The sequence below is a fragment of the Haliotis asinina genome, chromosome 5 (genome assembly GCF_037392515.1).
Source record: "Haliotis asinina isolate JCU_RB_2024 chromosome 5, JCU_Hal_asi_v2, whole genome shotgun sequence".
Taxonomy (NCBI): domain Eukaryota; kingdom Metazoa; phylum Mollusca; class Gastropoda; order Lepetellida; family Haliotidae; genus Haliotis; species Haliotis asinina.
Genome location: NC_090284.1, coordinates 53838173 through 53862337, shown reverse-complemented (window position 1 = coordinate 53862337; position 24165 = coordinate 53838173). Strand labels below are relative to the sequence as shown.

At 39.2% G+C, this 24165-nt stretch overlaps 2 protein-coding genes across 5 annotated transcripts in view; both read left to right on the top strand.

Moving 5' to 3' along the window:
- Positions 1 to 24165, top strand: part of LOC137284830 (caspase-7-like) — a 654824-nt gene that overhangs the window by 166240 nt on the left and 464419 nt on the right. Inside the window, exon 1 of one of the 2 annotated variants that reach the window (XM_067816832.1) lies at positions 481 to 484. The exons of the other annotated variant lie outside the window; for it this stretch is intronic. The gene's annotated coding sequence lies outside the window, so the exon portion shown is untranslated. Of the gene's footprint in view, positions 1 to 480; positions 485 to 24165 lie in introns of those variants that run through there. 2 annotated transcript variants of the gene reach the window in all.
- LOC137284129 (uncharacterized) overlaps positions 11749 to 24165 on the top strand; it is a 32304-nt gene continuing 19887 nt past the window's right edge. The window contains exon 1 of one of the 3 annotated variants that reach the window (XM_067815811.1): positions 11749 to 11886. The gene's annotated coding sequence lies outside the window, so the exon portion shown is untranslated. The remainder of the gene's footprint in view (positions 11887 to 24165) is intronic. The other 2 variants (XM_067815812.1, XM_067815809.1) reach the window with 2 other exon arrangements.

Below are 24165 nucleotides of genomic sequence, written 5' to 3'. Positions count from 1 at the left end.
ATTGAACTCACAGGATCAATCATTCAACGCTAAGACGTGTGTTGGTAGCTTAAACCTGACACCATTCATATCGTTCAGTTATGGGATAAAAAAATACCAGTCAACCATTGGTGCTGTCAGTCGTAATTGCCGCCACTTTGGGTGGTTTCCATGTCTCACTCGGAAACTCACGGATTAGACATTACTATCAAAACATCACAGCCAAGCCTGTGTGCCCATACCCCAACAAGTGCCTCTGCAAACATGACACCAATCAAGGCACAATTCCAGACAATGTAGTGAGTGAGAAACTACTTTAGGAATGTAATTGTGTTTGTATTGTTAGTAACACTAAGATTCACAAAACCAGTGCCTTTGCTTTCTCTCCACATGAAAATAAAGACAATACCAAGGCTAAGCACAGCAATATAAACGTTTCATTTCATCCTTCCCGACCCCACCAAACAATAGGCAGACATGGAAACACGGAAGTACGGATCACACCAGGTGGAATTAAAGACAATACCAAGGTTAAACGCAGCAATAAAAACGTTTTATTTCATCCTTCCCGACCCCACCAAACAATAGGCAGATATGGAAACACGGAAGTACAGATCAAACCAGGTGGAATTAAAGACAATTTTTCCTGGCCAATTTGTAGGCATTGAAAATATGTCACCTTCACCTGGAGACACACTTTCAATGCCTCGGCCGACCGACTGTCTTTGTAGGCCTTGATGCAAGTATAGCAGTTTCACTTGTGTCAAGGGATACACAACCTACCCAATTTCACCTAATTTTCTTCTGGTTTGTTTTCTTGGCTCTTTTATTTATATTAGTATTGTTAGTTTCTTTTTGTTATGAGTTTGTACTGTTTACGTTTCGTTTTAACCTTCTCCCAATTGATACTTTACACGTCAATTTGATGCTTGATTGGTTTGGGATTAGCGGTTTAGGTAGCGTTAGTTTGTCCTTTCAGTTTAGCATTTATGTCAAGATTTACGTTCTGTTATTGTCAGTGTTTATATTCAGTCTCAAGCACCTCGGTATTCATGGTTTTTACCTTTACATTTATGTCCTTTAGCTTTGGGTTAGCGGTTTAGTTTTAACATTCTTGTTATTGTTGCTTTTAGCTTTAAGGTTATGTCATTTAGATTATTTCGGTTTGGGTTAGTGATTTTATGTAGAGAGAAGGACGTAGACTTCAGGTTTTAATTTTATTTTGGTTTGAGGTTACAGTTTTAGATTAGGGAGAAACGGTGTTAGCATGTTCTTTTAATTTTGCATGCACCATGATATCTATAGCTCAAGAGTTCAATACCCATACTTGCCGTCCATAACGGACAGTAACTCAAATATGTTAACACAAATATATAATACAAGTCACGAAACATGGAAGGATACAGCTTTGATTTCTAACTCTGATTGCTGTGAAGGGACACTTGACTCGACGTATGAAGGAGGACGTGGTTCTGCAGGTACTGTTGGCAGTTGAGCTGCTACACGTGATGAACAACACACACTACACTTTACATCAACATAACAAAAGGTCAGAAAACGTCAATGTCCGTCTGGCAAGTCATGCCGTCGCATCTACCCATCAAGTAGATGCCTCATGTACATAGCTGTAGACACTACAGCAACAGACCGCTCATTTCCCATATGCCACACCTTAGGGAATCGCAAAGATGTGACTCTGCAAATCATACACAATTGCCACCAAATCGCCTTTGAACCTCCTTTCAAGACTAGAACGGGCTTGCCTGCACCAGCTACCGTTTCACCATCATCGCCTCTCCTCTCGGGATCGCCCCCTCGCCTCCTATGCGACACTAACATTTCGTTCTGTTTCCGGCACAATCACCAACCTCTAGGCAAAAGTCACCAGAGTCTGCACTTGCTCACGGGCACATCAAGACTCGAACGGGTTTGCTTTTGCCAGCTGCCGTTTTACCATCATCGCCTCTCCTCTCGGGGTCGCCCCCTCAACCTCGTCATGGCCTGCTTCGTGGCTGTGTCATCGCCTACTACTAGGCCAAATCACCGTCGTATGCACTTGCTAACAGGCGAATCGTGACTCGAACCGGTTTGCCTGCGCCAGCTACCGTTTCATAAAGTCCAATTAGCCTCAGAAAAATTCAATTTTGACGTCGGTGTGTCATGAGTTGGATTTATAGCAGTGATTACTGTCGGCAAATGGTCAATTCCACACAGGTCATCATGGACTGACCAAGTAAATTCAATAAGGATGGTTGGATCTGTGATCTAGCAGGGAATATGTACCCGTCGCTGGATGTAAATATGTGTTCGAGCCATCGTTAAGTATACACAAATCATTATTAGAAACAAAATCTTCACGAATTATTGTTAGTATCGTTGCTTCCCCACAACGGATTGTGTCCGTTTAGATCGCCCATTATAATACAGGGTCCAGGCAGTTGGGATTATAAATCCTGGAGTTCTGATAACTGAAGAGTCGAGGATGGGGGGATGCACAAAGAACAGAGTGTGACTGTGACTTGTAAAGTCAGACAGACAGCAACAGCCTGGAGGTTAGTTTAAGAGTAACAGGGCTGTGAATGATGCCCTGTCTCACCAAAATCGAAGCGGCCCCGGTTGCTTTATCCGCCGGAGGTGAAAAACAGTGGTATGAGTTGTATTGACGCATTTCAAAGTTATCATCACGTTTAAGAAACGTTTCCTGTAGACTAAATGCTGATGGTTTTTAAATCTTGTGCTAATGATTGGACTTCGTGAAAATTGTTCCTAAGTCCTCTGCAATTCCACTGTACTACATTTGTAGTGTTACTCATGGTGGTTCGATCGGATATCTTTCACGTGTACGAGAGAAGGGTGCACCGTTGTTTCGGTTTTTTTGAAGATGGAGTATCTCCTATCTCCAAAGATCCAAACAAATTATGAACCTCTACAGGAGTCTCAACAGGAGATTTCTTTGATGTTCTACGATTTAAACGCCTTCTTTGAAATTTTAACATTTCAGCTTTTGATGTGTCAACGCATTCAACATCTATAGCTGTTTGATCAAATTCAGCTGGTAATGGACCAGTTGTCTGAGAAGCAGCCGTTGAAAGCCTCTGGCTGTCAGAAACACTATTAACATGAACAGGTTCCTCACATTTCATCCAGGTCAACTCCGTTTGACATGAAGTAGAAATTGTTTCTGGTCACCTTGAGACAACAGCAGAATACGTGATCGTGGGAGAGGGCTTAAATTGATTTTGGCTATGTACTTTGTTTTTAGCTTCCGTAAAGGAAATGTTTGTTTCATACTTTAATTTAAGTATTTTCGATTGCATCAGCCATTCAGAACAGGATTTGAAAGAAGAAAGATGATTGCCTCCAAATTTGGCACATTTGAGTCCTGGTGATTGTCACTACAGCGATGGCAACGAGGTGCGTTTCGAAAGGTTTGAGAACCATGTCCAAACTTCTGACAGGAATAACAACGGAGTGGAGAGGGGATATACACCTCCACTCCGATATTGAAATATCCAGCTTTGATTGATTTCGGTAAGGTGCACCATGAAAAAGTAAACTTGAAAGTATGGTCAGGTACAATTCTACCATCCTGCTTCTTAACAGTGAATCGTTTCACTGAAGTTACATTTTGATCCTTGAGTTCAGCCACTATTTCGTCCTCAGACATGTCAGTCAAACAGTATGACTCTGCTTGAGTTGCGAGTACGATGAGCTGAGACAGCACCATTGACATTGGCAAACTGATGTTGCTGCAATAAATTGATGGATTGCTGTCGGCGTGCACATTCAACAAGTAATGTACCGCCTCGGAGACGTGAGACGTTCTTGACTTCTCCACAAATAGATTGTATTGTCTTTGATACTACGAAGGGATATATCTTGAGGGGTTCACCATTGGTAGATTCAATAACTATGAACTTTGCCAAACTTTCTTGCTGATTTGTACCTGAAGAGACATGATCTGCCTCTAAACGCCTTTCATGTCATTTCTCGTGGAACCAGAAAGTAAATTTGACATGCTACTGATAATAAGTTCAGCAAAAAATAGGTCTACGCACAGGGCATGGCGTGACCACCCGATTGATAGAACCGGGCCAGTTCTATCTCCCGTCTAGGTGAAGTCAGGGCCAAAGTGGTGTGTTAGGCAATAGGAACACGGTTCCAGGCTCCTATTACCCTCAACCACCAGGATCCTCTCCTCCACCGACACAGGGCCGCAACCCACGGCCAACAGGTTGCCCAATTTGTTCGCCTCTTCCGACCAGCAATAGGGTGCTGTGAACACATTCTGTCTCGGGTCCACACAGGAGAAGAGCACTTAGCGTTACCCAGCACCCACCTCGAGGAGGTGGCTCTTCATGGGTGCCAGACTTATAAGGATGTTAACAAAACTCATTATGTATTTTTACATCTTGGTCATGTAACTCTGCGTGAAGTGACAACAGTTTGTCCCAGTCATCCTCAATCTCAGGGTTCTGTTGAGCATGCAAACTGTGTAGTGAAAGATATGCTCATGGTTTTGTTATCTGAACACAAGACACAAGACCATGGGCTTGAAGTTTGTCCATACCCCAGAAAAACTCCAGTTATCACAGTGGCATCAGGATGAAAACATTTGCTGCTTTCACTGGATCTGGATAGTGCATCAACGTCCAGACAGCATCACCGAGGCGACCGTCAGCCCACCTGCCAAGCCGCTGTTCGAGGGTCAAGCTCCCTCACATAAAGATTTCATTGTCCATATATATATACTACTGACTATCAGGCTGTCCCGTATCGTATTACGATCGTATTACGATACGATACAGGCATCATCATCTTATTACGATACATCTACGGCCAGCCTGCAGTATCCAGCATTTCATCCACCATACCGGCCTTACCGGCCATATCTGACAACCGGCCACAACGGCCAAGGCTCATTAGTTTTAATTACACACAGGCACCTGACTTGTACGCGGCTGTGTTGATGGTCATGACGATAAGCTGCCAATATGTCCTTACTTGGTTCTAGGATAATTGCCACCCATTACAAAAGACAATTGCTCCCAATACAATTGCCACCCAAACATAAAAATACATAATTCAGTGTCATTAGGCAGACAGTGAATAGTTGAATAACTGGAGGTACAGTTGCGGCACAGTGAACAAATGGTGTGCTCTTGACAGAAGGTCCATATTTCTTGCCGTAGATTGAGAAGATCAGTATGGGGTTCGGGTTATCTCCTGTGCAGTCACATTGAGAGACAGTCTCTCCAGTTCCAGTCAGCTTGTGTTTATCAGGAATGGTCATGGTGACTGGGCTCTCAGATCTTATATACGGAAACCCCTTGAAATGAACCTTCTTACTTCCTTTCTTCGACTTAACATACTCTAGCTGCTTGTCTATGGTAGAAGTGAGGTGGATGAGGAATCCTGGCCATTTTGTGTACTGAAGTTTCCTGAAATCTTTACTAAACTGGATTTAGCGCTGAACAAATGGATGAAACCTGTACTGCTTTTCTAGCCAAGTCTGTTTGCTCTCCTTCTCAAAACATTTATCTCAACAGCTGTAGTAGCACCCATGCTCAACATATAATCTTATGTGTTCTTAGTGGTTCAATAATTCTCTCATTAAGTTTGTAGCTTATGTCTTAACTTAACAAAAGTTCAAGTTTGGATTTCTGTGCAACCAATGCATATTGAGTTTTCATGAAAGCTAACATTTCACCAAAGTCAAGATTTCATCAGACGCAAAAATACTCCAAGGTTAAACCTTGACCAAAGTCATAATATTAACATACCCCGAAACAACGACTTTTCATCATCTAATCTTGTGTTTATTAACAGCCCACATTCATTTTTTCAAAGAAAATTACATAAAATTCGGGGTGGCAGGTGTCTTCATTATTATTGTGAAAATAGTTGGGTGGCAATTGTCCTGGGTAGCAATTGTTCTAGGTGGCAGCTGTACGGGTAGCAATTGTCCGAGTGACAATTGTCTTGCTCACGCCTGACTTAAGGTACGCCACTGTATTGAGCAGAATAACTCAGTGCCATGCTGTCATAAGACCGACGACATCAGAACGAGGGCGTGTATTATGTGCATGTAGTGTACACGTAAAATATTAGGTTCTAGAAAATCCAAAGAGAACACCATTTGGCGCTCTATCGACATGCATGATATTTCTGAATTGATTCATAAAAGATTTTGTAGTTCCCATTATTTTCTTATTTATATCACCTGTCCACGAAACCAAACCAAAATAAATTGTTGATATCCAAGACTCATTGGCGATAACTTGTTATAAATATATACAACATTGTGCATAATTGTGAACTCTCACATGCATTATAGAGCAGCATTAATATACACAAACTAGGCTCGTTTGCCAATCCTTTTCTTTCTTCTTGAATGAAATAAGATATGTTTAAACCATTTCAGTGTGACGTTTAAACCACAGCTAAGAGCAAACCTTATTTCATAGAAGTACATTGTATTCTTAGTTTAAAGATTATTTGTTGTGATATTCTGAAAAATGAAATGTTCGATTACACAGGTTTCGATAACAAGTCGTCTTTGATTTTCTTTCACTTGCCTTCAAAATGAATTGGCAATAATTTGGTTGCACACTTTCAGTGAAATATGTTGCATCAATTATTTTCTCGTTGTCTCATTTATTTTCTAGACATTCTTGTTCTAGACATTCTTTCTTGTTGTTTGGGCGGTTTCCTCTTTATTTCAAATTTCTTTCAAAAACTTGAAATAGTCGAAGTTTGAAAAACAATAAGTGAAATATAACGAAAAGATTCAAAGCAACACATAGCAAAGAATTATGTGGTTTAAACATATTTTTATTTCCAAAATGAAAGGTGGATTGGCGAACGAGCCATTTGGCTTATATTAACGCCGCTCCAAAACACCGTTTACAAAACAGAAGTGAAACATGACGTCACAATGCAACTCCTGAACTCCTTAATCAGTATGAGTTAACAGCAATACAGCGTTAAATGTTGTCACAGTTTGGTGTGTCTTAGGAGCCATAATAGATGTGGATCGTTATGTATTCAGGGAATGTTTGAAGCGTTGTGTTGAGAAGATATTGTTGTGAACAGATTCTAATATTTTTTGGTTTTCGAACGATGATAGTTTCTGCTTGCCATTCATAACGGTATCGAGATTAAAAATACGTAATATATCTTAACTGTGAATAATTGTCACAGACGAAAAAGACGTGCAGAGCAGTTTCATGCCCGTATGCACATGAACAGTAAGGACTGTTGATTGTATGTCGATTGGACATATCGGCGTTCAGATCACTCCGAGTCTGAGACGTGAGTGGACGTTTGTGAAAAGCGAGATCCATAGCTGAGGTCAAAGTAAATATTAGTTTCTATTTTGGGGGGTAGTTTCTTAAATCCCCATTGACTGCATGTTTCTCTTGAGTTTGGCAAAGCGTTCCAAAGACTAATTGTGTCGGATAGGAACGAATTGGCATACGAATGAGTTCGCCAGTAAATGCCTTGAATTTCCGAATTACATGTATTTCTTAGATCATACCGAGTATCATACCGAGTGTTTCCAGAGACAGTTTGAGGGATTAATTCGCATAGATAGTCCGGTAATTGGTTATTGTACATTTTAAAGAAAAACGTTAGTTTCTTATAATGTCTTCTATCTTTCAGAGAGTGAAATTAAGTTTCATTATAGATCTCATGGTGACTTGTACACGCACAACACCACTAATCGGCCTCAAAGCATCAATATGTAAGCTCTCTAATATCCGTGATTGTTCAGATGCACAATTGTCATGCGAGCAGTAGTCAAGTGTGGGTAGAATGTAAGATTTGTACATAGTATCTAATGTCTTTTGGGATAAACGATGTTTAAAACTCCTCAGACAACTGATCATAGGGCGAGTTTTACGGACAATATCTTTAATGTTATTCCTAAACGTCTTTTATTTTTTTATTGAGGGGTTTCTTTTACACGAAAACTGAATAGATTCGGTTTTATTTGGTCTAAAAGTAACCTGCCATTCCTCAGAGATTTTATCTAGATCATAGTTAAGAGCTGCAGCTGAGACCAACGGATCTTCAATAATTACATATAATGAGGTATCATCCGCAAATGTTACTATCAATATCACATACAATATCGTTGATGTATATTACGAATTAGAGAGGTCCGAGGACTGAACCCTGCGGTACTCCGGCCTAGACACCTTTCTTGTTAGAAATGTACCCGTTAATTGCAACTCGTTATGTTCTATTTCATCTTGTATACCATAGCTTCTGACTTTATAGATAATCCCTTTGTGCCATACTTTATCAAAGGTTTTACTGAAATCACAAAATACTGCCCTTACTTCTTTACCGTCATCGATGGCTTCAGCTATGAAATCTTTCAGATACGTTAATTGATTAGACGTTAAATCTCCGAGCATGAATCCTGACTGTAAATTCGTCAGAATATTATTATCTCTAAGGAAATTCAATATATATTTGAATACATATATATCAAAAACTATAGATAAACAAGGTGTTAATGCGACTGGACGGTAGTTGGAGCATTCATGGACACTATCGTTTTTTGTGAATAGGGATAACAGAAGCTTCTTTCCATATCATGGGAAATACTGACTGACTCCACGATAGGTTAAATAATTTCGTGAGTATGGGACTTTTGGCAGTATATTTCAATACTTTGTTGAACCAATCGCTTTTGGTGTATCTAAAGACAACATGATGTTTTTAACATCATTACAGTTTAGGGTAATTCTTGATAATGTCGAATTGCAATTGAACTGGGTATCAAGCAAATCTCGATGAGCGTCTTTAACTGTCGATTGAGATGTATAATAATCATTTAGGATATTAGCGATTTCTTAGGGATCGTTGTAGGCAATATCGTCAGATATAATTGTTGGAAATTGACTTTCAGTCACTGTGTTTTGTGATTTCAAAAATGCTTTAGTCAGGCGCCAACATGTTTTAGTACCGATTGAGGTATTTACAGAATCTTCGATTTTAGAGATGAGTAGACGTTTGGCTGTTCTAATAGCGGAAGTAACCTTATTTCTTGCTGATCTGAAATTTTCCCAATTTGATGGGACGTTAGATGTTTTTGCAATTTTGTGTAAAGGGTTACGTTTCCGAATCAATGCTCGTATTTTACTTGTCATCCAACATTGATATGAAGGTCTGATTGTGACAATCTTGTTAGGTATATGCTCACTGCAGATATTACATATTGCAGATGTCTAGTGATGTCTACGCTGTTAGAAGAAAATAAACTGTCAAAATCAATGTCGCCCATGCATTTGTCCATACTTTCTGTATTGGCTAGTGAGTAGTTGTAAACTTTTGTTTTGTAGATCGTGATGGAAGGGATTGATTCTTTTATTGTAACATACATAGGGACCCGTGAAGGTCCCGGGATAGAATAGGTCTTCGGCAACCGATGCTTGCCATACATGGCGACTATGCTTGTCGTAAGAGGCGACTAACGGAACCGGGTGGTCAGGCTCGCTGACTTGGTTGACACATGTCATCGGTTCCCAATTGCGCAGATCGATGCTCATGTTGCTGATCAATGGACTGTCTGGTCCAGACTCGATTATTTACAGACCGCCGCCATATAACTGGAATATTGCTAAGTGCGGCGTAAAACTAAACTCACTCACTCACTAAATATATGGGGCGGTGGTCGCCATAGATAGGATCAAGAACACCCGATTTATTCACACTTTCGACATTCGATACAAAAATCATATCAATCAGGGTGCTTGAGTGTGGTGTTATCCTAGTAGGTTCAGAGATTATTGGTCCGAGTCCGTACAGCAATTCGAGATTTTCGATTTTGGTTTTATTTTCCCGAAGAACGTCAATGTTGAAATCGCCGGCAACGATAGTGTACATATTTTAATCAACGGCTTTACCAATAGCATCTTCGATGAGCTTCCAATATGCCGCACTCTTGTCTGCGCGATAGATACAGCCGACAAGATAAGGACGGGTTTTACATTTAATTGTCACCCACACCGCCTCAAGCCCGATTACGTTTGACATAGATGGCGACACCACCACCACGACTCGGTCTGTCTGTCCGGATTGCAAGGTGATAACCTGGCATTTCTATATCAGTATTACGGATATCGGCATGTATCCAGGTTTCTGTTAAGCATGTATCAAATAAGCGAAATTCAGCGTCAGTTAAATCAATTTTGTCTTTCAAGCTTCGTATGTTTAAATGTATAATTTTAAGATCACGGAAATGACGCGGTACATCTCCACAACACATCTCCACGCAGGGTTAGCATCCACATACATTCGTACCACGCGAACACACACTTGCACAAAGCAACAATCACAAAGTACAACTTGCCTTATAGGAGGAAATACTTAATGGCAATAGCACAAATTAGTATCCATATTCATTGGTACAGGTGCAAAGTACGATTTGGTTTAAGAGTGTAAATACTAAGTGGCATTCGCACACGTTAACATCCACAAGCATACATACCACTCATGCACGCACTTGCACTAAGCAACAAACAAAAAATACATCTTGACCTACTTGATAGCAAAAGCACAAATTGAAATGCACATGCATTCGCACCACGTATGCTTCAAATGCACTAGGCAACGAACACAAAGTACTTATTCATCCATGGAGTAATTCTAAATTATATTACATGAGTTAGCAACCACATGCATCCAAGTCACGTGTGTGCGTACTTACACTATGCAGGGAATACAAAATGCAACTTGTTCTAAAGGAGGAAATACTACGTGGCAACAGCGCAAATTAACCTCCACATTCATTCATGCCATGCACGTATACTTCAATTGCACAAGGAAATAATCACAAAGTACAGTTGATTCTGTGGGAAGAAATACTAGACGGTAGTAGCGCAAATCAAAATCGTCATGCATTCGTACCACGTGTGCACGTACATGCACTAAGCAACAAACACAAAGTACAACTTATTCTATAGGAGGAAATACTAAGTGTAAATAACACAAATTAAAATCTACATGCATTCATATCACGTGTGCATCAGTTGCACTAAGCAACAAACACAAAGAAGTTATATTGTACAAGTGGCAGCACCAGGCTATCGTAAGAATAGAATAATGAGAAACATGCCGGTAACATATCACATTTTTTCGAAAGAATGGCACTTTTTAATTTTTCGGGATGGTGGTGGGGTGGGGGGCATTATTTTTAATATCGCCATCTACACGATTACCTTTCATTGGTAATTATTATACTATAGATGATAATATCATAAACATCGTCATCTGTGCTTACTAACTTTCAATTACATACTGACCAGTGAAGGTCCGGGATAGAATAGGCCTTCAGCAACCGATGCTTGCTATAAAAAGGCGACTATGCTTGTCGTAAGAGGCGACTAACGGGATCGGGTGGTCAGGCTCGCTGACTTGGTTGACACATGTCATTGGTTCCAAATTGCGGATATCGATGCTCATGTTGCTGATCACTGGATTGTCTGGTCCAGACTCGATTATTTACAGATCGCCGCCTTATAGCTGGAATATTGCTGAGTGCGGCAAAAAACTAAACTCACTCACTTTTTGGTATACTATAGATACTAATACATCAGATAACTATAAACGCACCCGGTGCACGCCTTTGTTGAGATCTCGGTGATCAGCAATGATTTCAAAGACGCAGAATGGATCTTTTGTCTATACAAGCAAAGACTGTCATACGACTGGCTGTATAGAGCCAGCAGAGTGTTTACTAAGGGAATATTATGCATAAAGAGAGTTGTTTATGCTCACTGACGCCAGGCCTTCAGGTTCTTGTTGAAAGCTGTTACCACTGTGTAGATGTCAGTATGTTCTAGTCAGAGAAATCCGGTGATACTTGAAGATCAGGACAGCTATATTTTCACAGTAAGTTCACATTTCCTTGCCTTGGAAAAAGTAAGGGCAATAGTGATCACTCTTGTATCTGTGTTCATGTTCTCAGGAATAGCATGATGAATATGCTGGTGGTAGAATGTCAGGTTCGTAAATTCATCAATGAAAAGCTATACTAGGAACGGTGACAAACTGTACGTTTTTTATCAGCAGCAGATCCGTGTATTGGTATATTTATTGTATTGCAATAATGCGGTACGTAGTGTGTGACACTAATTGTGCATGTTAATCCTATTTTCTACATCATAAGTCTCTAAACATATAAGTTATAGTCCCGATAACAGAAATGTTAATATTAGGCTGTATTATCATGGATTCTAGTTTTTCTTGCATACAGCTGTTAATGTTACAATGTGCAGTTCTTTCACTGAATAACGAAGGAAAACATCTCTGTAAAGCGGTGCCATTTATTAATTAAACTTTACCCTCGGGAGTTGGGATTTGTACTTAAAAATATGTTTGCTGTTAAACCCAGACGCATCGCAAACAAAGTTACATGGCATGCCTTCATGCTTATCTGACTATCCACAAATGTTCAAAGGACTGATTTTACTACCAAACGTTTGTCGCCAGACGGAATACCAACCTGTACAATGAAACCCACGATAGAGGATACTGAAAACGTTTTGGAAATGGCATTTATAAATATTCTATAATGTTCTCTCAAGAGAAAATAAAGAATGGCGTTTAAATAAAAGTTTTATGTTATATATATAAATGACGACTTATACTGAGCTGAATTAAGGTAGTGAGTGAGTAAATTATATCGGCAGTATTTCAGCAATATTTTGACTACAACAAGTTACAAATTTAAAATAAATAAAGTTAAATAATAAAAAAACACTTGTTAATGAGGGACAGTAAAAATAACTAAAGCACCACAGATATGTCAAACAAAAATGTAAATCTATTCTTTTTAACTACTGAAGACAACAAACTGTGAAACAGACTATTGATGACCAACAAGTGAAGGTAGATCACCACAATACCCTAGGGACTTACAGTTCTAGTACTACCACCATGGACCCTAGCTGGATTTACACCCTTAATTCAGTCGTTGGTGATTGTGCTATCTATACATTTACAAAAGATGTTTATCAAAACTTTTCAAACAATTCAATTTCAGTAACAAAAATGGAAATAATTTGTTAAATAATATTGGAAATAAAAAGATCCTTCATTGTTTGTACATTGAGATATTGATTTCTTGTGATAGAAAATAAATATTGGCAAACAGGATCATGCTTCGTCTTGATTATCTCTAGGATTGCAGCTTGCAGAGTTCAACGATAAGTGTTATGAGTATATCTAGAGTGGCAAATACGACATCGTTGCAAAATAATTTCTTCAAATCTGTACAACGAGTAACCTGCCTGGGTACTTATTTGATCATGAGATATCAGTGAAGGTCTATGTGAGAATGTTGGCCTTCAGTAACCCATGCTGAAAGTACTCTTCCTAGACCAACACCTTGCCTCATACGATAAGTGTCTGATCTCGCACCCTGGTAGCAAACAACAGATTCGCTATTAGTATAACAGTGATGTGAAAGATTTCAGATATTATCGTTTATAGCAATTTCGTGTAGTTTGTAAAATAATCCAGATTCTGTCAAAGACCTTTTTGTTGTCGAGAAAGGCGGAAAAAACAGCAGTCTCTATGCCTATAAAATTGAATACTTTCCATGGGTGTGAAAACATACATAATGTTTAAATGCTGGCGCTGAAAGCCAAACTGTAATGTATCTGGAAAATGTGGCTTTGAGTTTGCTAATTTATGTTCGATTCTTCCAAGAAGGAGCTTTTCAAAAAGTTTACCCAGACAGGACGTTAAGGTGATACCTCTGTAATTCAGTGGGTCACTCCTGTCTGTTTTCACGCTATGTACATGTGTTGGTAAAACCATGCCGAGTCTATTTTCCTTTGGGGAATATTCATGATATTGAGAGGTAGTGATACCATTGAATAGTTGCACAGATGAGTGATGATAAAGTCACCTACAAAGATGATGTGCTTATTTGTAATTGTATCAGGGCCAGGTGATTTGTTCTTACTAAGAGATATAATGACATCTTTAACTTTACTTAAAGAAAAATCCTTTTCCAGCTCTTCGGCTTAGTCATGATGGAAGGTTTTTCTTTATATCAGTAACCTGTTTAGATACATGATCTTTAAAGTCAGAATCAATTTTGTTTGACTCGTGTGGTTGAGCTAAATCTGAGATATATTCCCCCCAATCCTACAAATGTCAAGGGGTGTTGATCCACCCTCTTTCCCGTAGGTAAGCACAGGGACATCAGTAACAGTTGCTCTCTGTCTTCGAACAGTTTTATGAAAAGAATGTATACCCGTTTCAGCTGAAACTTCGATTTCTTTCAACATTTCATTTCTATTGAACCTTTCGGATTTTCGGAAAAGTCTCCAAAAGTGATGTTTTTCATCTTTATAAGCTGAACGCGATTGCGATGTTGGATCACGAGGTTTATCATTGTTTACCAGTTCGCGTCGAGCAACACGCATGCGATAGTGAGTATCATCTAACCTGTCTCATTTCCAAAATGGTTTTAAGTATGGCTTATAACTGCTATGTGGTATGGTGTCCACACCTGCATTTGATAAGGCAGTTGTAATCATATCATTATACGTGTCAGTGGTGTTTTCCTGATGCTCGTTTACAAGGGAAGGATAATGATATTGTATGTAATATTCAACTGAATATTGATAGGAGTCTATATCATTTTCATTGGCTCTTTCCCATTTGGGAATACCGTAATAATCTCCATTGCTGTACTATTTAACTACGGGTAAGTCGATGGACATTACGCAGGGTAGGTGGTTTGAAACACTGTAAGGACATACATCAACTACTAGTATTTGAACATCACTGATACATTGGCTTATATATGAGGAGACTAGTACATAGTCAATCATTCTCTGGTATAAATTGTCCTTTGTTGTATAGGTATATGTTGGTCTGTTAAAATTGGTTGTGCTCAGGGCGTTTTCGAGATTTCTCTCTGATAATGCACCTTTCAAAATTGTATCTCTTTGTGAAAAAAAAAGATTTATAGATGTCAGAGTTAAGGTCACCAAGTGTAACTGCTGTACTTATCTCAGACAGGTAATCATACATATCAAGCATTTCACTGATACCATTGTGGTACTCTGCACATAGTACACTGATTGAAGATAAACGGCAAGCTGTTACATAAACATCACAAGATCCTTGTCTGATACGTTTAACCGCTATTATGTAATCCGAGTATAGTGTTGGAGATTCCGTTCTCCACGAACAGTGAGTATTAACTAAAATAGCTAGTCCGTAAGATTCACGACGACTTAGCTTGTATAGTTATATATTACCAGATTGACGTTACCAAGAGAGTGTAGATGATGTAACTTGTCTTGGGGGAGCCAGTGTTCTTGTAAGGCCACTACATCTACATTCTGAGATATTATCTTATTAATGTATACAGTACCATGCAGAACACCTTGCTCATTCTATTTTAATAAAGAGAGAGTCATGATTGCGACTATAAACTTCATGAATATTTGGTCCTTGCTATTGTAGGGATTGAATATGACGGTTAATAGCTGTTGTGGTTGTCACCACTGTTGTGTGTCCTATTCCTTGGTATAGTCTCTGACACGGATTCCTGGGGGCCAGTAATTTCTAACACCTGACACCTGGGGGAATGGAATTCCATAGAGAATGGTGGTTTTAGACCACACTCCATATAAGCTATATAATCGCCAATAACATGAATCTAGATCCCCCTTCTTCACAAACTCCGAAAAAACAGGCACTGCCCATCTGCTTTCACATAAGGCGATTTTGTACACATAAAGTGACTGTGGTGTCTAAAAAATCCTTTCAACTTCGATGTGGAGGATACCTCCACAGACTAGAAAGATTAGAAAGAATTAAAAAGGAGTAAAAGAGGTGCGTTTGTAGCCACAGTCCCCAAAGGGAGAATTTAAGAAAGCTGGAAGGTGTGTTCTCCCAAGGAGGACTGCGCCGGTGCCCTCTCTCTAGCTATGAGACTGCCCCACTCAGAAAGGCCCTTTTCAGAGACCATCTGATATGATCATGATCCCTTGCTCACGAAATGTGCAAGGACCGCTTGTCCTTTGCATCACGAAATTATGCAAGGGAGTCTAACTGAGGCAACTGTGGGATACAAACTCACAATGCACAGTTGCACAACTGTACACGATAACCCTGCACCTCAACCGATTGAACCACTCAGGACCGAGAGCAATAATCTCGGTTTAAGGGCCTATCCTGTGTTATCAACACTGTGATCACATGATAGCTCTATGGCAAGGGTGGTATATCACTTCCATGATGCACTTTGGGACACAATGCATACGACCTCACACACAATTGATAAAGTCTGCGCTGGCTCACAGAACTGATTACACGATGACACAGAATTAGAGAAATGTTTCACATATAGCATGAAGACTGTAACATGACTACAGTGTAGGAGTTGGGAAAGCAAACATGTGAACGTGGAATACGAGGGTATTATCATATGAGGAGACGTGAGTTACTAAATTTATTAGGGGTAAAATATTAAAAAAAACTACTGTGAAAGAGCTAATAAAAAAAAAGCTTGTAAACGTGGAATGCGAGGGTATTCCCGTATGAGGAAGTCTGAGCTCATCAAATTACTAAAGGAACAAAAACCCACAGAATTACAATTCACACCTACTGAGTGTGCTATAGGTAAATATTGGAGAGGTGGGAAGATGGAAGTTCAAAGAAATATAGACTTTGGAGATAAAAAACAATTGGTATTTCATAAAGTGAACGGAGAACTGAAAGATTTAAGAGGTATTAAATTTCAACTCATGTTAAAGATGACCCTAGAGAAAGAACAGGCGATTCGGGCAACTGAAAACACCAATGTTTACTTCAGAGGTAATCAGGAAGTTACAATGCAACCAGATACTATCAACTCTTCTATTGACAGATCATTCAAAAACTTCGAGAAACACTAGAATGTTACACCAATAGGGGGTCTGGCTGGGTTGTCGGTAGGATTAATATGATCTACCTGGATATAGCAAACTATAAACCGTTGAGAGGTGGATCGTACTTACCCCTACCTGAGTATTTTAAGGACAAGGATGGTTAATGTTAAAAATACTGATGACGATTGTATGAGGACAACAATAAGATCTGCAAAGTTTCCTGCTGTAAAACATTCTGACAGACTTTCCAGTTATCCAGAAAATGATGGGATAAATTGGGAAGGTATAGATGAACCCACCCTCATATTTCAGGTCTCAAAAATGGAAAAACAGAATGCTGACTGTATTCGGACATGAAGGTAAAATAGTAGTAGTGCACAGGATAAATCCTTTATTGTATAAAAACTGGGCATAAAATAATCAATATATTTATGATACAACAAAGTGAAAAATATCACTACAGGTGGATTAAGAATTTTAGCCAACTGTTGTATGATCATTCGAAACATGAGGGAAAGAGACAATTTTGTGAAAGGTGCCTTCATGAGTTTTCTATGGCTGATCTGCTCGATTAACACAGGGATGATTGCCGAGGTGTATGGGAGACAGCTGTATGGATAGAGATGGCGGGAGTAAACAACAATATCTTGAAATTTTGCAACCACAAAAATCAGATGCCAGTACCATACATTATCTACGCTGACTTTGAAGCTATCATTAAACCAATCGATACAGTATCTCAATCCCCTAATCAAAGTTTCGCACAAAAAGTTCAAGAACATGAGGCGTGTGGGTTTGGGTATATTGTCGTTCATTGTGATGGCCAAACTAACCCTCCTGTTATTTATAGAGGCTCAGGCGTGGCTGGGAAATTTCTAAAGTGTTTACAACATGAAGAGGAAGAGATCAAGAAAAAATTGTGCAACACAACACCAATGTGTATGATGCAAGGAGATCAGAAAGCCCACAACAAAAGCACCCATTGTCATGTATGCTGTGAACCTCTGAATGGTGATTCTGTTAGAGACCACTGTCACATTAGTGGTAAATACAGAGGTGCGGCTCACAATGATTGTAATTTGAAGTTAAGAACAAATCCTAAACTTATTCATATCGCCATGGTGTTTCACAATCTATGCTGGTATGATTCACGCTCTATCATGCAAGCTATTTCAAAGGTAGAAGGCCATATATTCTGTATCCCAAACAGTGTGGAAAGATATATATATCCTTTTAACTAAATGGGTTGAGATTCATAGATAGTGTTCAGTTTCTCTTGTTGTCTCTAGACAGCTTGGTAAAGGCAAATAACCGGGACGACTTAGCTATAACTAATCGTTACACATAAGAGAAAACTAGAGCTTTGCTGCTACCTAAGGATATTTAGCTGTATGAATATATGAATGACTGGTTGACAAGTTTAATGAGACTCAATTACCTCCTATTGACTGCTTTTATAGCAAGCTGACTGACGCGTCTGTCTCACAAGACGATTACAAACACGCGAAAAATGTATGGGAACAACTAGGCTGTAAGAATCTAGGTGATTACTATGATTTATATTTGAAAACAAACGTGTTGTTGCTCGCTGATGTTTTTGAGATATTCAGAAAAACGTGTTTGAAACAATACCGGTTGTACCCCGCATGTTATTATTCAAGTCCTGGGCTATCGTGGGATGCCTTACTGAAGAAAACAGGTGTGGAGAATTATTCACAAATTATGATATGCATCTGTTTATTGAGAAAGGGTTACGCAGCAGTATTTCCATGGTATCGAAACGTTATGCTAAAGCGAATAACAAATATGTGAAAGGCTACAATCCGAAGAAGCCTTTGACTCATCTACTCTATGTCGATGCTAACAACCTATATGACTGGCCAATGAGTCAATATCTACTGACAGGGGGATTCGAATGGATGCCTGACCAGCAGGTGTATGTCATGAGCATAGCGCCGGATTCACCCAGTGTCTATATACTCAAAGTGGACTTAGAATACCCAAAGGAATTGCATCAGTCTCACAACAGCTATCCACTCGCTCCTGAATGGATGAAGGTTAATCCAAACTGAATGTCTGAGTATCAACATAACTTGCTTGGGGGTATGGGGGTATCCCCCATTGAAAAATTAGTACGAAATTTGATGACCAAAACAAAGTTTATTGTTCACTATAGTAATTTACAGCTGTATCTATCACTGGGTATGAAGCTTTATAAAGTTCATAGAATACTGAAGTTCAATCAAAGCTCATGGATGGAACCCTACATCAGGATGAACATGGTCCTGCGAAACCTGGCCACTAATGACTTTGAGAAAAACTGAGAAAAAACGGAAAATTTACGGAAATTTTCAAGCAATGAAGACAAGCTCAGGAAACTGATAGCGAGACCGGTGTACAATAGAAGTACTATATTCGATGATGACTTGGCAGTGGTACATATGCGAAAGAGTCACATTAAACTTAATTAACCGGTCTATGCCGTTATGAGCATTCCTAGACCTGTCCAAACACCTGATGTGTGACTTCTACTACAACGAGCTCAAGAAGCAGTATCCGGATAGGGGTGTGTGGGATACTCCCACCAGTGAGGTGTTGTACATGGATACTGTTTCACTGCTGATGGAGATTCAAACCGAGGACGTGTACGAAGATACGAAATCCAATATACATCTATACGACACCAGTGATTACCCGAGAGACCACCTCATGCACAGCCAAGGATGTATTCTATCAAGAAAGCAGAAGGCGCTGAAATAAGAAAGGTTAAAGGTGTGAAAAAGAACGTAGTGAAACATCTCTAATGCTGATGGATACAAAACGATGGATAGCCTCGGATTGTGTCAATACCTACACTTACAGCCATAAAAATATTTAAATTCTATGTACATAATGGAGAAAATTTACTACAGCCCACGAGGGTATTGGAAAGGGGCAGACACTATTAAAAAATTAGCTAGAGCTGCTTGTGTTTTGGATGAAAAAGCCAAAGTCTGGTTACAAAAACAAGCTATATGGCAAGTATACTTACCGGCACCAAAATGTGTACTCAGAAGAAAATTCGGTGTTCACATACCAAGTTCATTAGGCCGACCTGAGGTAGAGGTAAAACCTACAAGTATGCCCTGACAGTTGTAGACGTAGCCAGCCACTACTAGGAAGCCGAAACCTTGAGTGCGAAGGATGCGACACAAGTAGCCCATGGATTCGAATGCATATAGAAACACAGTCCGCTGACGTGGCCCTAGGAGCTGCAAGTCGACCCAGGCCAGGAATTCATGGGTGCCGTGTCACAACTGCTAGCAAAACACAATGTTGAGGTGATGCGTGTTGCGGCCAGGGAGCATTGAAGTCAAGCTATACTTTTTTTCAGATACAGCCATTGGTCTACAAAAACACCTTGATACTTTGAATGCTTATTGTATAAAATGGAAATTGCAAGTTAATTTACAAAAAAACTAATATTGTGGTGTTCTACGAAAACATGGTGGTCTACGAAAATATGAAAATGGTACTTTGGAAATGACTTAGTTAAAACAGTTCCACAGTATATATATCTTTGTGTCCTGTTTACATATAATCTAAACATGCAAAAATCTGTACAAAGTGTCTGTATTAAGGGTAAAGCTGCGCTATATGAGCTACTGAGGTCAATGAAACCGCTGGGCAATCTACGTTACGAGCTGTATTTTAAATATTCGATACGAAGGTAAAACCTATTTGTGTGTACGGCGCAGAATTGTGGGGCTACCAGAAGTTTCTTGTTTTAGAACGAATACAAATAACAGCCTGCAAAAGATTCTTGGGAGTTCCAAATAATACACCAAATGCAATGGTTACTGGTGATTGTGGCAGATTCCCAGTCCATGTAGAAACGTTTACTAGATGCATTAGATATTGGTTATCACTACTCCACATGTCAGATAATAGACTTCCCAAAAACGCTCACAACATGTTATTTTGTTTAGATATACAGAAAAGCGTTAGTTCGGTATCATTTATTACAGAATCACTTTTCAAGCTGGGTCTTGGATATGTATGGATATATCAAGAGGTTGGCCATTGCCAATTATTTTTGAATATGATAAAGATGAGGCTTAAAGATGTCTCCATACAAGAGTGGCATTCAGTTTTAATCGATAGTACTAGATACGACAATTATTCTTTATATAAACACAACATGTTCCCAGAAACATATGTTACAAATTATCAACTTTCAGCAATGAGGCGATACTTAGCTTTACTAAGAACTGGAGGCGCCCAACTACAGGTAGATATAGGACGTAGAAATAATATACCTAAAGAGGAGAGGATTAATTTTGTAAACTTTGCAACTTAAATGAAAAAGAAGATGAATTCCATGTTATTTTAAAATGCCCATTGTATACTGAAATTAGACAACAATATATTTCTCAGAAATACATCATGAATTGTAATCTTGTAATGTTTTGTACACTTATGTCTGATTGCAAAAGTGAAATTGTGTGGAACTTATGTAAATATTGTAAACACTCCATTTCTATTAGATACGAAAAGATGAAAGAGCAAATATAAACTGTATATGCCAAATGCGTTATATTTCCATTACCAACGTATATATGTATGACACTATGTTTATTTGTATATGGGCCTGTAGCCGTGAATACAATAAACTGTACTGAATTATCTAACTTACACTATTCCGGTATTCAGAGCTAAGCATCTGTCCTCCGGAACTTGCGTAAGGTAACCAGCATGTCACATATTGTATTGTCGAAACTCACAATTAAACTTGCGCGCACGGTCTTGCTTTCAAATTCGGACAGGAGGACTCGGGTATATATACAAGATGGTTACACACTAGAATCATTCCTGCTTTGCCTGAGATCCCTCTGTGTTTTTTTTTTGAAGGTAAGGCTTTTACGTTGTCATTTTTGTCAGACTTTGCTTGAACATTGAATGTAAGTTACATTCAGTCAAAATTCGTAAAATGCTTACTAGTTTGTCGGGATATTTCATTTGAATTGTGTCGTCAAATACAGTACTAAACAAGGTACAGTTTGGTATAAAGGGTAATTGCATTGTAGTGGTTTTCACGTTAAACTGGCTTATTCTTGTACAGGGTCGTGGATGCTAAAATAGTTTGTGTGCAACACTTTCAACGAGTGCAACGTTATTGAAGTTTTCCCAATTGATACAACCATATCTTTGTCATGTACACTACTTGCCATGTATGTTATATGTACGATTTTTATATGTCATTTTATCGCCAGAAGCCCATATGTATATTTACGTTCAAGATATCCAGTTTGTGACTGCATATGTTCTAGAATACAATAATACTTTATCTAATCTTATCTAGCTAAACGCGTACATTCTGGCAATGTCTTATGAATATATGTTCATGTAATGTGAACACATTATCATGACGCTGCGGCGATGTAATAGTAGTCTAGAATAGTTCAAAATATACGGGCATTTTTCTTTAATGTCAGTCTCAGTATGAAATAATCAGAGAGTATCCACTTTTCGTAATCATTCAGCCGTCACGGGCAGGCGCAGTATGTAAATTGTGAGGCTTACCTCATCGTCACCATGGCAACTGTAAACTTAAGTGAACCGCTTCGTTAGTTATTGCCATGTATGCCAGTTATCGTATCATTTGGAAATCAAAACTCTGAATGTTTCAAATAAATTATCACGTTGAAGTATTTACATAATATTGATCTCCATTTACTCTATTTACTCTAATAGTCGACGGTGATAAAATTGTAATAGTTGTCACTGTTCAATCATGTATTCGAGTTACCTTTATTCTTAAAGTAAAAGTTAAGGACTAATCCTTTAGGTTCGTCAGTGAATTATAATCAGTCATTTTAGGTATTGCGTCAGAACACCTATGATGTTCATTACTTGTCTTACCTAGTTATTCTCGAACATTCAGTGACTGCAACTGATTGAACTGATTCATTGATTGTTCTGTTTATTGATTGACTGGCTCATTGACTGATTGTTTATTGATTTATTGATGGTCTAAAGAATAAAGAATTCCTGCTTTGCCTGAGATCCCTCTCTGTTTGTTTATGAAGGCGTGGAGATCCCCGAGTTAATTCACCGCAATAGTTCTAGGCATAAACAGGCCATAGACAAGCATGTTTCAGTTCGAATGGGTTGGACGGACTGAACCTGACCAACATTGTTTAAGAGAAACAGTGGTATGTCAGAAGTATTAGCAAGAGATCTATACAGCTACTCTTTATTAATCCCGTGTGGACCCGGGACAGAATGTGTCCACAGCACCCCATTGCTTGTCGTAAGAGGCGACTAAATTGGGCAACCTGTTTGACGTGGGTTGCGTCCCGTGTCGGTGGAGGACGGGAACCTGGTGGTTGAGGGCAGTTGGGCTTTTAACTGCGTTTCATTTGCCCAACACACCACTTTGGCCCTTACTTCACCTAGACGGGTGGTTGATTTGGCCCGATTCAACCAATCTGCTGGTCATGCCAAGCCCTGTGCATGGACTGTCTATCTGCCATTGCACAAATTTGATTTGGAATTGTTTTAAATTTCGGCTTTGGCAATACTGGTGATTTGTAACTTGTTTGATTGTAAATTATGATAATATGAACTTTGCCTAGAGTCTTATGCCAGAAGGCGATGGCTCATGGGCCAATCTGGTAGATTAATTTCTTATAATTCTTCTACTGGAGTATATCATCCGGGTATCCTTGGTGCTGCAAGGTGGAGGCCCGCTTGCTTTAGCACTGTCCTTGTGATACTCCGTGGTGGGTGGGGAGCTCGGATGATGAACCATATGACACCAATCATGGCTTATGAAATACCAACCTAAAAAACTAAACGTCCACTTGAAATTGATCCTGTTGATGCTGATCATAGACCGTCTCTATCGATTGAGTATTGGCCACGTTTCCTCGTTATTGAGACTCCGGAAAAGACACCACTGAAGTTGAACCCTTTCGCAGTGAAGGGTATTCAAGGTATTGCAGGAGATGTTAAGAACATTAGACGCTTACGTTCGGGTGCCTTACTAATTGAGTGCAGCAAGAAACAACAAGCAGCCAACTTGATGAGTATTGAATCTTTTGTGGGTATTCCGGTCACGGTCTCTGCTCACAAGACCTTGAACACGAGTAAAGGTATCATCAGAGATCGGGATCGATTGTTTGCTGACATGACCGAACTTGATATAGCATGTGAAATGAAAGATCAAGGTGTGCTGTATGTGAAGCGTTTTTCAACCCGAAATAACATTGAAACATTCCAAACGAATACT